At 37.6% G+C, this 10,370-nt stretch overlaps 1 non-coding gene across 1 annotated transcript; it reads left to right on the forward strand.

The window, feature by feature from the left end:
• Positions 1-543: 543 nt before the first annotated feature.
• Positions 544-649, forward strand: LOC145577126 (small nucleolar RNA R71). The gene has a single exon (XR_014098614.1). It is a non-coding gene; the product is annotated as a small nucleolar RNA R71 (small nucleolar RNA).
• Positions 650-10,370: the final 9,721 nt, after the last annotated feature.

A 10,370-nucleotide genomic window follows, 5' to 3' on the forward strand; every position in this document is an offset into this window, starting at 1 on the left:
TGATTCTCAAACCTAGAATTATTATTATTTGACACATAGTTCACATGCTCATTCACATTTCCATCTTGATCATCACAAACATCCATATATCCATGAGGGCAATTAGAAGCATCATGATCATACGATCCACAAACATCACAAAACAAGCAATCACTAGGCATGTTACTAGAATAGGGAAAGGGTTGAGAGTTAGAGGACATACCTCTCCCCTTAGATTGGGAGGGAAGATTTGAAACTTGGGAGGTAGCACTTTCCAACTTTGCCTTGATACCAGACATTTCCTTCCCCAAGTTTGTCATTTGTGAGGACAAGTTATTTATGGCATTAAGATGATCAACCGAGTACACCGAAGAACTACTCTTGCTAGTTGACTCCCTTTCACCGTCTTGCCAATCTCTATAGTACCTCACTACATCTTCAATTATGTCTACCACTTCCTCCTCCGTTTTATTCATAATGGGACCTCCGGCTCCTCCATCAAGACACGACTTTCCTTGAGGACTTAGGCCACCATAGAAGATTTGAATAATTTGGTAGGTAGGAATTCCGTGGTGAGGATATTCTCTTTGATACTCCTTGTACCTCTCCCATGCTTTATAGAGGATTTCACTAGACTTTTGCTTGAAACCTTGAATCAAAGCTCTAGCCTCCGCCGTTTTCTTTGTGGGTAGAAACGAGATAGAAATTCCACATGCAAGCTTAATGACTATGCCAATCAATGAATAAATCAATTGATTCAACCGTTGCAAAGGACAAACAATAGTTGCAATTAATAGAATTCAAGAGCTATTTCCTATAAGTTAAGCAAGGGTTCACTATGAATGACTAACAAGGAAAATCACAATCAAATTCGACCAATTAAAGCAATTCTCAAATCAAGGGTTCATGTCATTGAAATTTGCTATGCAATCTAGATTAATTATCTAGGTTGATCACTCCTAATCAAATTAATCACATGCACAACTATGTCAACCAATTTAATTGCAACAATTCAATCAACCAAGAATCATCAACTAGCAAAAATCATCAATCAAGCATGCTTCCCCTTCTCCATAGCTACTAATCTACTCACAAATCATAAAGGAATTGAAAAACAAAGCAAATTGAATTACAAACATCATCATTTCAAGTTTAATCAAAGAGAAAATCAAATTCAACAAATTCTCAAACCAAAGATCCACAATCAAATCAAACATTCAAGAATTAAAAGAAAGAGCAAGAAAAAGTAAATTCAAAGAAAGAAATTCTCACTAATTTTCACTGATTCAAGAAGAAATCCAAGCTCAAAGATGTAATTTGAAGTACAAAACAAGTAATCTAAAGTTTCTCTCTCTAATTTCTCTCTCTACTAAATCTGGAAATAAGTCTCAAGTACAAGTGAAATCGTCATCCCCCTAAAAAAGAAAAGTCAAGGGGTATATATAGTAAATCGAGCGAGGAGGATCAGAGTAGGGCCTTGCGCACGCACTACCAACCGTGCGCACGCACAGCAGGGTCTACGCGCACGCACAGAGGGGCCTGTGCGCGTGCACCCCTACTGTGATGTTGCGACGTGCACGGCTCCTCTTACTCGCTCGTAGATCCTTGTGCGAAGTTTTGCTCCTAGCGCTCTCGTGCATCCCTATCGTCGGTGCTCTCGCAATGATGCGCGCGAGGAGGGCAGCACTTGATCTTCAAATATTTGCGCTTTTACAACCTAGAACCAATGAGAGCGCAACCGTGAGAGCGCAATAAATAACACTTTGAAACTTCACTAACAAAAATTCAAGTAAAAGTAAGAGACAAAGAAAAATTAATAGAAACTTAACTAAAATAGCTAAATAAGAACAAAAATCATGAAAAACTCATAAAAGTGAACGAAAAACCAAAATGAGTTATAAAGACGGAAAATAAATGAAAACTAGAAAGATTATATGAAAATAAAGCAAGAAAATATAGAAAAAGGAATTAAAAGCTACTCTATTGAGCGCCATAAATGACGCTCATCAGTCGCGCAAGGAGGGAGAAGAAGAGAGGAGAGTGCGTGGGATTTTAGGGGAAAAAGAAGAGAAAAAAGAAAAGAAAAATAAAGGGAAAAGAAGAAAGAGAAAATAAAGAGAATACCTTTGAATTTTTTTGTGAAATCTGACAATTATGAACTTGTGTGGAAAAATCTTGAGGTTTTAAAGTATTTATACTCTCTTTTTAAAAATAAACTCATATTTACAACTTTGTCATTACTAATTCCTACTTCCTTACAAATTTTCCCTTTAGGCCAACTTATTGGGCCCCTAAATTCCCAATAAGTTGCCCACTCCTTTAAATATGATTGACCCAATTAAAAACACTTTTGTTGCCTCAATTCATGATCCATTTTATTTATACACACTTACAACTTATTTATATAAATAATTTCTTTTTAAATGAAATAAATCATTTTAATAAATAAAATAATTAATTTATATACAAATATATAACAAAAATACGAATTATTACAGTCTACCCCCTTAAAAGAAGTTTTGTCCTCGAAACTTGAGCCGACTCGGATTATTACGGATTATTACGGTCTCTACCCCCTTAAAAATATAACAAAAATACAGATTATTATGGTCTCTTACTCGGAGTTTAGCCGACTCGGACTAAAAACAACTACTCGAGTATTATGTGAACTTAAAGGTTTTCTCTCAAGTGGAGATGCCTTTTTGAGTTCCTACTCAAGTGAAGTTCTCCAATTCCCAAGGTGGGTATTTAAAGAGAATGTCATGTGAGGATTCCACTCACCCATCAATGTGGGAGAGTTGGTAAAATCAATTTCTCATTTTATTTTTAAATCAAAACTAAAAAGAAAATATCAAGGCAATAATAAATCAACAAGTGGCAACATGGAGGGAGAGGGTAGGTGAGGATCACAAGGGGAGGGGACCATTTCCTTCCTCCCCAAGCTTCCCCTTAGCCGCCATACTTATGCCACATAGACCAAGCACACCGCGCCACGTGGCGCCATCCTTGCGCACCAAGGTACGCCTCGGCTGCGCCTGCTGTGTGCACTTCGTGCGTGCGGGCTAGTCGAAGGCTCGACCCAGCAAGCCATGCACATACGCGAGCTACTGGCCGAGGCCTGCTGCTAGTCGTGCTAGCACGCTAGCTGCTAGCTTGGCGCGCTCGCTAGCGCTGCTAGCTGCTGTACGTGCTAGCATTGCTAGCATTTGCGTGCTAGCACCATTTGCCCCTAGCACTCGGTTTCCCGGGGCATTCCGATGCTAGGGGTATTTTAGTAATTGTTGATTAATTATTGATTTTACCGTCTCGTCTTTAATTCATTCGACTCGACTTGTGACGCTCAGTCTCGATGCTCCTAGCTCGATTTCCGACGTTAATGTTCATAAAACTTGAGCGACACATTAATTCCTTTCGAATTAATTCGTCATATCGGATCGTTAGTTTCTTCCTTATATTTATAAAATTCAATAACAATGGTATTTATTACTCCTTCCATCCCCATATTAATGGGACGACGTTAGAGGTTTTTCACTATTTATATATTAGCTTTGATGAGAGTGAGGGACAGCTCAAGTGGTTAGAGCTTCCCTCCCGATTCCAAGAGATCTTGGGATCGATTGTCATCACTTGACCTTGTTGCTCTCTAAATACAAAAAAAAAAAATGTAATAGCTTTGACCATAAATTTTTAAAATAATTTCTTTATTATTTAATTAAATAAAAGTAAAATCAAACTAGTGTATCGGCATGTGTCCAAAGTTAACGATGTAACTTATTTGGGACAGAGGGAGTAGTCAAATAATGTATGTGATAAGGTATTTATACATGTAAGGGACAAAACGGTATTCGAAGGAGTTATGTCTTCGATAAGTGCAATTACTAGATATATCAAGGATCACAATTATGGAGATAATTAGTTCATTCTATAGGGTCGTCAATGTTTGGTGCTAGATATGACAATTGATCTTTGGGCTAGTTGAGTAGTCCAAAGCCTTATAGAATGGATCCTATGAGGTCACACACAAGAGTATTGGGTCAAACAAGTTAGAGGCCCATTATTGGGTCTCATGAGTTTATGACATGCTACATTGATTGTTGGGCTAGAACAGTTAGAAGAGCTTAATGTGTTTTGGGCTTGACATGGATTTATTTACAGATGTGATCTATAAATATAATCCATGCCTAGGGTTGTATGACATAACAATTAACAGTTAATTGTGAATCAAGCAACTAAGACCAAAACCCTAATTCTCTCTCTCTCTCTATTCGGCCCTCTCTCTCTCCTCCCTGTCCGTACCGCCCTCCTCCTTAGGTGGCGCGTGTGGTGGTGTCGTGGGTGGTTCGTGGTGTGCTCGTGACTCACATCTCCGTCAAAGGTTGAAGTGTTCGATCACGACTAACTAGCATTAGTGGAGGTTTGATTCGTGCTCGTGGATCAAGTAGAGGAATCACGCTTGGGGTTCTTTATCTCCCTTTGTTCTTGCTCGATCGCACGTGGAATCATGCTTCAAAGGTATTAATTCTAATTCTTTATGTGTTATGCATGATCTTGGGATTAGGTGATATATGAATGTGATTCATGTTTCCGCAATATGTACCTATAAACTCCTATAGTATTTTCATTGTATTATGTCTTATGTTTTTATCTTTACATGAATAAATACCCTAACAGTATGGTCAACCAATGGGGACTTTAGCATCCACATTGGTAGGGTAGCTCACAATATCTGTCTCCAATTTTAATTCTTTCACATTATATTCCATTAAGGACTTGGTCTCTTCAGGTTAATTTGAGTTCAACAGTTCAATTTAGTTTAGTTTAGTTTAATTCCTAATTTCCTTCTCTCATAAACAATTCAGTTTAGCTTAGTTCAGTTCATTTCAGCTCATTTCAATAAATCAGAATAGGCCCTAAATTGAGTCACTATTATAAGTCACTCATTTATTTTTCTTACAATGGAGAGCTAGATCACTATAATTAAAAAAAAATTGTTTTATTTTAATTTTGAGCAAAAAAATTAATTGAAAATGTAAAAAATTCACCACTTGTTATCGTCTTGTTTGTCACTTAGCTCGTGTGCCGAGGCGGTTAGTGACTTAAAAGAGGGAGGAGCCTCATCCCAGGAGTCACCTTTTTCTATGTTGAGCTAGCTCAAAATAGGAGAGTATTGTGGGGAGGGTCTAGAGTTAGTCATTGTGGGTGCTCTTATTCCCTACTTTTTAAAGGGCAAGTGATGAGTTTTAAGGCAACATATGCATGTGAATCAATTTTTAAACCATTTTCATAAAAAATGTTCCAAGATATCAAATTTTTCTAACTATACCCTATTTTAATATATTACTAGATTAGGTCCCGTGTCATGCATGGTAATTTCACTATAATTAAAAAAAAAAAAAAAAAAAAAAAAAAAAAAAAAAAAAAAAAAAAAAAAAAAACTCTTTATTAAAAATAGGAAATTTTAGATTTTAACACCACAAAAAAGCACAAAAATGGTTTTTAACACTACAAAAAAAAAAAAAAAAAAAAAAAAAAAAAAAAAAAAAAAAACCTTTTATTTTAACACCATTGAAAGTTTAAAAATTTTGGTTTTACCACCACTTAACTAATTCATAGATGGAATCCGTTAGTGGGGTTACATTGCTTACGTGTCAGCATATTATTGGTCTAAAAAAAATAAAAAATAAAACCCTAAACTAACCCAACCACCCCACCCCCGGCAGCGTTTGGCCGCTAATTATTCACCCTCACAGCCTCGTTTCAAGCCCCAGTAACTTGCAACTTCACCCCCTCCTTTTCCCCTTCCCCAAACCGATAGCCCTCCCCAACAGCCACCAAAAACGGCCGCGGTTTTCATACCCCTTTAAAACAGTCACTCTAAATCAGTGGCTTACGGTCGAAATCGGCCGATTTAGGGCTGAAATGGTCGATTTCGACCATAAACGTGTCGATTGCGATCGAAAGTGGTCGATTTAAGGTCATTTTTTGGTTGATTTGGGTTCGTCTGCAGCAGCGGTTCCTTCGGCGTCGAATTCGTAAAGCTACAAAGATTCTGGCATTGGAAAAAGTACTTGGAAACTTAAAACCCAACCCTAACAATAGGGGTTGCGCCGGAGTTGAGGTCGGGGACTACGTGGGTGATTTCATGGCCATTTTTTGAGTGGGCGGCCGTTTTTGGGGGTTTCAGGTGGTCGATCTGGGCTGTGATGGCGGCACGGTGCCGATAGGAGGGGATGGGGTGGCTGGGTTAGTTTTAGTATTTTTTTTTTAATTTTTCTTTTTTTTTTCTAAACTAATAATATGATGACACATGGCATAATGGATCCAATTTAACGGAATTTTGGACGGAAAATATTAAGTGGCGGTAAAATCAAATTGTGTAAACTTTCGATGGTGTTAAAATAAAAGATTTTTTTTTTGGAAGTGTTAAAAACCATTTTTTTTTTTTTTTTTTTTTTTTTTTGTGGTGTTAAAATCTAAAATTTCCTTAAAAATAACATAGATAAAATACAACTATAACATATTTATTATCTTCTTATTTTGCATATATAATAAAATGAAACATGAAATAATGAAAGAGTTGATTAGACAAATGAGTATATTAAAATTATATGTTACATCATATGAATGTTTTAAATATATAATAATACTACATCCGTTAAATGTAATGTGCAACTTTGGAATATTTTATATCTCACAAATAATATCCCAAAGTTACACATATTTAACGGAGGTAGTATATGAAAGTATTGGGATAAAATTAAAAAAGATTGAAATTTTAATCAATCAACTTTCTTACGTGATTACATGCATAGATAAAGTATTTATGTATAATTTTAAGCTAATTTTAAGCTATATTAGTTGTTGTACTTCCTTTTTGTTATGCTCCTCGTGTTAGAATTAGGATGGAAACCAACTAAAGCATTTAAAGATAAAATGTACTAATTTTTAATACATTTTATGACAGATGTATATTTTTGGATCACCATGTTTTTTCGCTCAAAAAAACTGGGTTCAGATCGAATATTAATTAGGAACTGGTCCCTTAATAATAAAAAGTTTTGGGGTGTGGATTGGAAGAATTTAAGTGATGAGCTATCAATAGAAGGGGAGGCGATTCATTCTATCTTAGACGCTTCCTCGTATTTATTCAATTTAGTTAATTCAAAAGAAAATATAGTATTATAGTACAGCTCCAATTCTGGAGATAACGATGTAAGAAGAACAGGATTCTAAAAGGTGATTACTCTTCTAAACTCCTGTTTTCGAAGGTTAAGTGTCGTCAAATGAAGAACTTTATCTCTTCCTTGTTGGATGACCAAGGCCTTTTACAAAGTGGTCAACAAGAGTTCAAAGAATTGTTGTCCATTCACTGGAAAACTTTTAAGTGTGATGCTATTCCAAATTATGATCCGGAGATTGATATTGCCCTGCACATCTTCCTTCGCTTACTTCTGCTCAGGTTAATAAACTGGAATGACCTTTTAACGCTGTGGAAGTACAGGATGCTATGTTTGATTTGGGGAATTGTAAATCCACTGGTCCGGATGGTGTTACGGCAGAGTTTTATAAACTACATTGGCATACGGTTGGGGATTCGGTTGTTTCAGCGGTTCAAAGTTTCTTTCATACTGGTTTCCTTCTAAAGGAATGGAATCAATACCTCGTGGTCATGATTCTAAAGATTACCTCACCGACGCAGGTCACCCACCTTTGTCCCATTAGCCTCTGCAATACGATCTACAAATGTGCTTCTAAGTGCTTTATTGCCAGGATTCGCCCATACTTCCTTTGCTTATAGGTGATTCTCAACATGCTTTCGTCCAAGGAAAGGTTATGTCAGATAATATCCTTATGTCCCTTGAGTAGCTAGAAAAAATTAACTCTGCTAAGACTGGTTCCAATTGGGTTGCTACGCTTAAAATCGATATGGGTAAGGCATACAACAGAGTTCACTGGAGTTTCCTTTCACAAGTTCTTCAGGCCTATGGATTCCCTACTCGATGGCTTCAAATGATTCAATAATGCATCTCTACGGTCTCTTATAAATCCCTCATCAATGGCAATACTTCTAATTCTTTTAGGCCTAACTGTGGTCTTCGTCAGGGGAACCCTTTATCCCCTTACCTCTTCCTCTTCTCCATGGATATTTTTTCCAGAATGCTACACTTGGGACAAGATTTACATTAGTTTTAGGGTATTAAAATATCCAAGGAAAGCCCGATCATCTCCCATTTATTCTTTGTTGACGATGCGTTTGTTTTCTTTAGAGCTAGTACCTCCTCCTGCACTAATATCCTCCAGATCATCAAACGCTTCACCAAAATTTTAGGAGAGGAGTTTAACCTCCACAAGTCACTAATTAAATTTAGTCCTAACACTCCTCTGCCTGCGCAATATGAATTTAAGGCAATAATATGAATGACACAGGTTCAGGTGTTTGATCATCATCTTGGATCCCCTATTGATTTTGTGGGGAAGAAAAAGGATTGTTTTCTGTTTCTAATCGACAAAATAGTGGGCCGTATTACGACGCTCAATGATGTCCGTCTTTCGGAATCACAAAAGTTAATTTTCATTAACTCCATTCTTGTAGCTATGGCTTCTCATCTTCTTTCTTGTTTTGAAATCCCAGTTTCAGTAGCAGGGAAAATTGATTCCCTGTTATTAAAATGTTTCCGGTCCCATTTGGGAAGTCAGGGTATGCATTGGGTTGGTAAAGGGGAGATGCATCTTCCTCGGGGTATGGGTGGATTGGGAATTCGTTGTATCTCAACATTAAATTTGGAGAATTGTTAACAACCCTCAGTTGCTCATATCCAAAGTCTTTATTGCTCGTGCTCAATTCTTATCCCTTACTCCATCTCCTATTCGACACTATTCGGCTCGGAGCTCTTACGGCCTTCGAGGTCTACTTCAAGCAGACGACCTGCTCTCCAAAGGGTGCGGCTGGAAAGTTGGTAATGGCAACTCCATACTTGCAGGGAAAGCTAATTGGGGCAATGGTACTGTTCTTGAATTTAAACTAGGAATCCTCCTGGATACGACAAAGGATTGGACGGTAAATTACTTTATTCATCCTTAAACTTTATCCTGGGATGTTGATAAGGTACAACAGTGTTTCCGACCCTCGGATGCTTCTACAATTCATTATATGGAAGCTCCTGATGTAAATGAAGCTGACTTCCAGTTTTGGGCGTGCTCTGTTTTGGGGAATTATTCGATCAAGACGGGTTACGCACTACTCATACAACAGGCTTCTCGCTTCTCCTCAACTTGTTAATCCTTTCCGGAAAACCCTTTGGTCCCTTCATTTACAACCAAAGTGGAAACTATTCTTATGGAAGTTACTCCATAACGGTTTAGCGGTTAAAAGTGAGCTTCAACGCCGGGGGATCCCAATTCAGTAAGTGACTTGTGCAGTACACATACTGAGGATTTTAACCATCTGTTTAGGGGTTGCAAAATTGCAAGGGCAGCAAGGAGGGGTGGAAGTTTGGACATCCACTCACAAGAACATGGACACCTTTCTCTCTCAAATTGGATCCAAGATTATATCCTACTTTTCATTAGTCAAGATGGAATTTCGAGTTCCAACATCAGCACTTTCGTTGGTACTCTTTGGGGTCTTTGGTTATTTAGGAATAACAGGGTGTTCAATCCTGATACGCCTATTACGCAACTTGTTGAGTTGCACATCTTTAACATCCTACAATCCCACACTATCTTTATGGATGCGGATGATGCTGTGCAAGCTTCCCCCTCTTCTTCTATTCATGGGGGGTTTGCCCCCGCCAGGATTTCATGTAGCTCATTTGGGGATATCTCGTACAGGCTCTAACTTGGTTCAGATCCAAATTGATGGAGCATGGTACACAGACACAAGACACCCAGGAATGGGATGGTGCCTTGATAATGTAGATTCTCTCGATGAAAGGATTATTGGAGAGAGTAATTTCAGGCTTTGCACTTCACCTCTCCATTCAGAAGCCTTAGCTTGTTTGTATGCCCTTCAATGGGCGTCAAATCATCACATCCAGTCGCCTATAACATTTACGGATTCTTACAATCTTGTCACTCTTTTGTGAGGCGATGGTCGGGGGGATATAACCTACTTATGGCTGGTATAACAGATACAACGTCTCGGATCCACCTTTCAACACTGTGATATATAAAAGGCAGACATACATTGTGTTCACAGGGCTCACCAAATTGCAGGAGAAGCTGCCGTCCTTTTTATTTGCTTTAGTAGTAATATGTATTAGGTTTATTTTTCCTTTTATCCTTTGTCAAAACAAAAATATATATATATATATAATAAATAATACATAAATAGCTGAAGATTAAAAGATAAAAAAAATATTATTTTTGTATGCAATAAGTAGGATAGATCT

This window comes from Chenopodium album, chromosome 13 (assembly GCF_948465745.1).
Source record: "Chenopodium album chromosome 13, dcCheAlbu1.1, whole genome shotgun sequence".
Lineage (NCBI taxonomy): Eukaryota > Viridiplantae > Streptophyta > Magnoliopsida > Caryophyllales > Amaranthaceae > Chenopodium > Chenopodium album.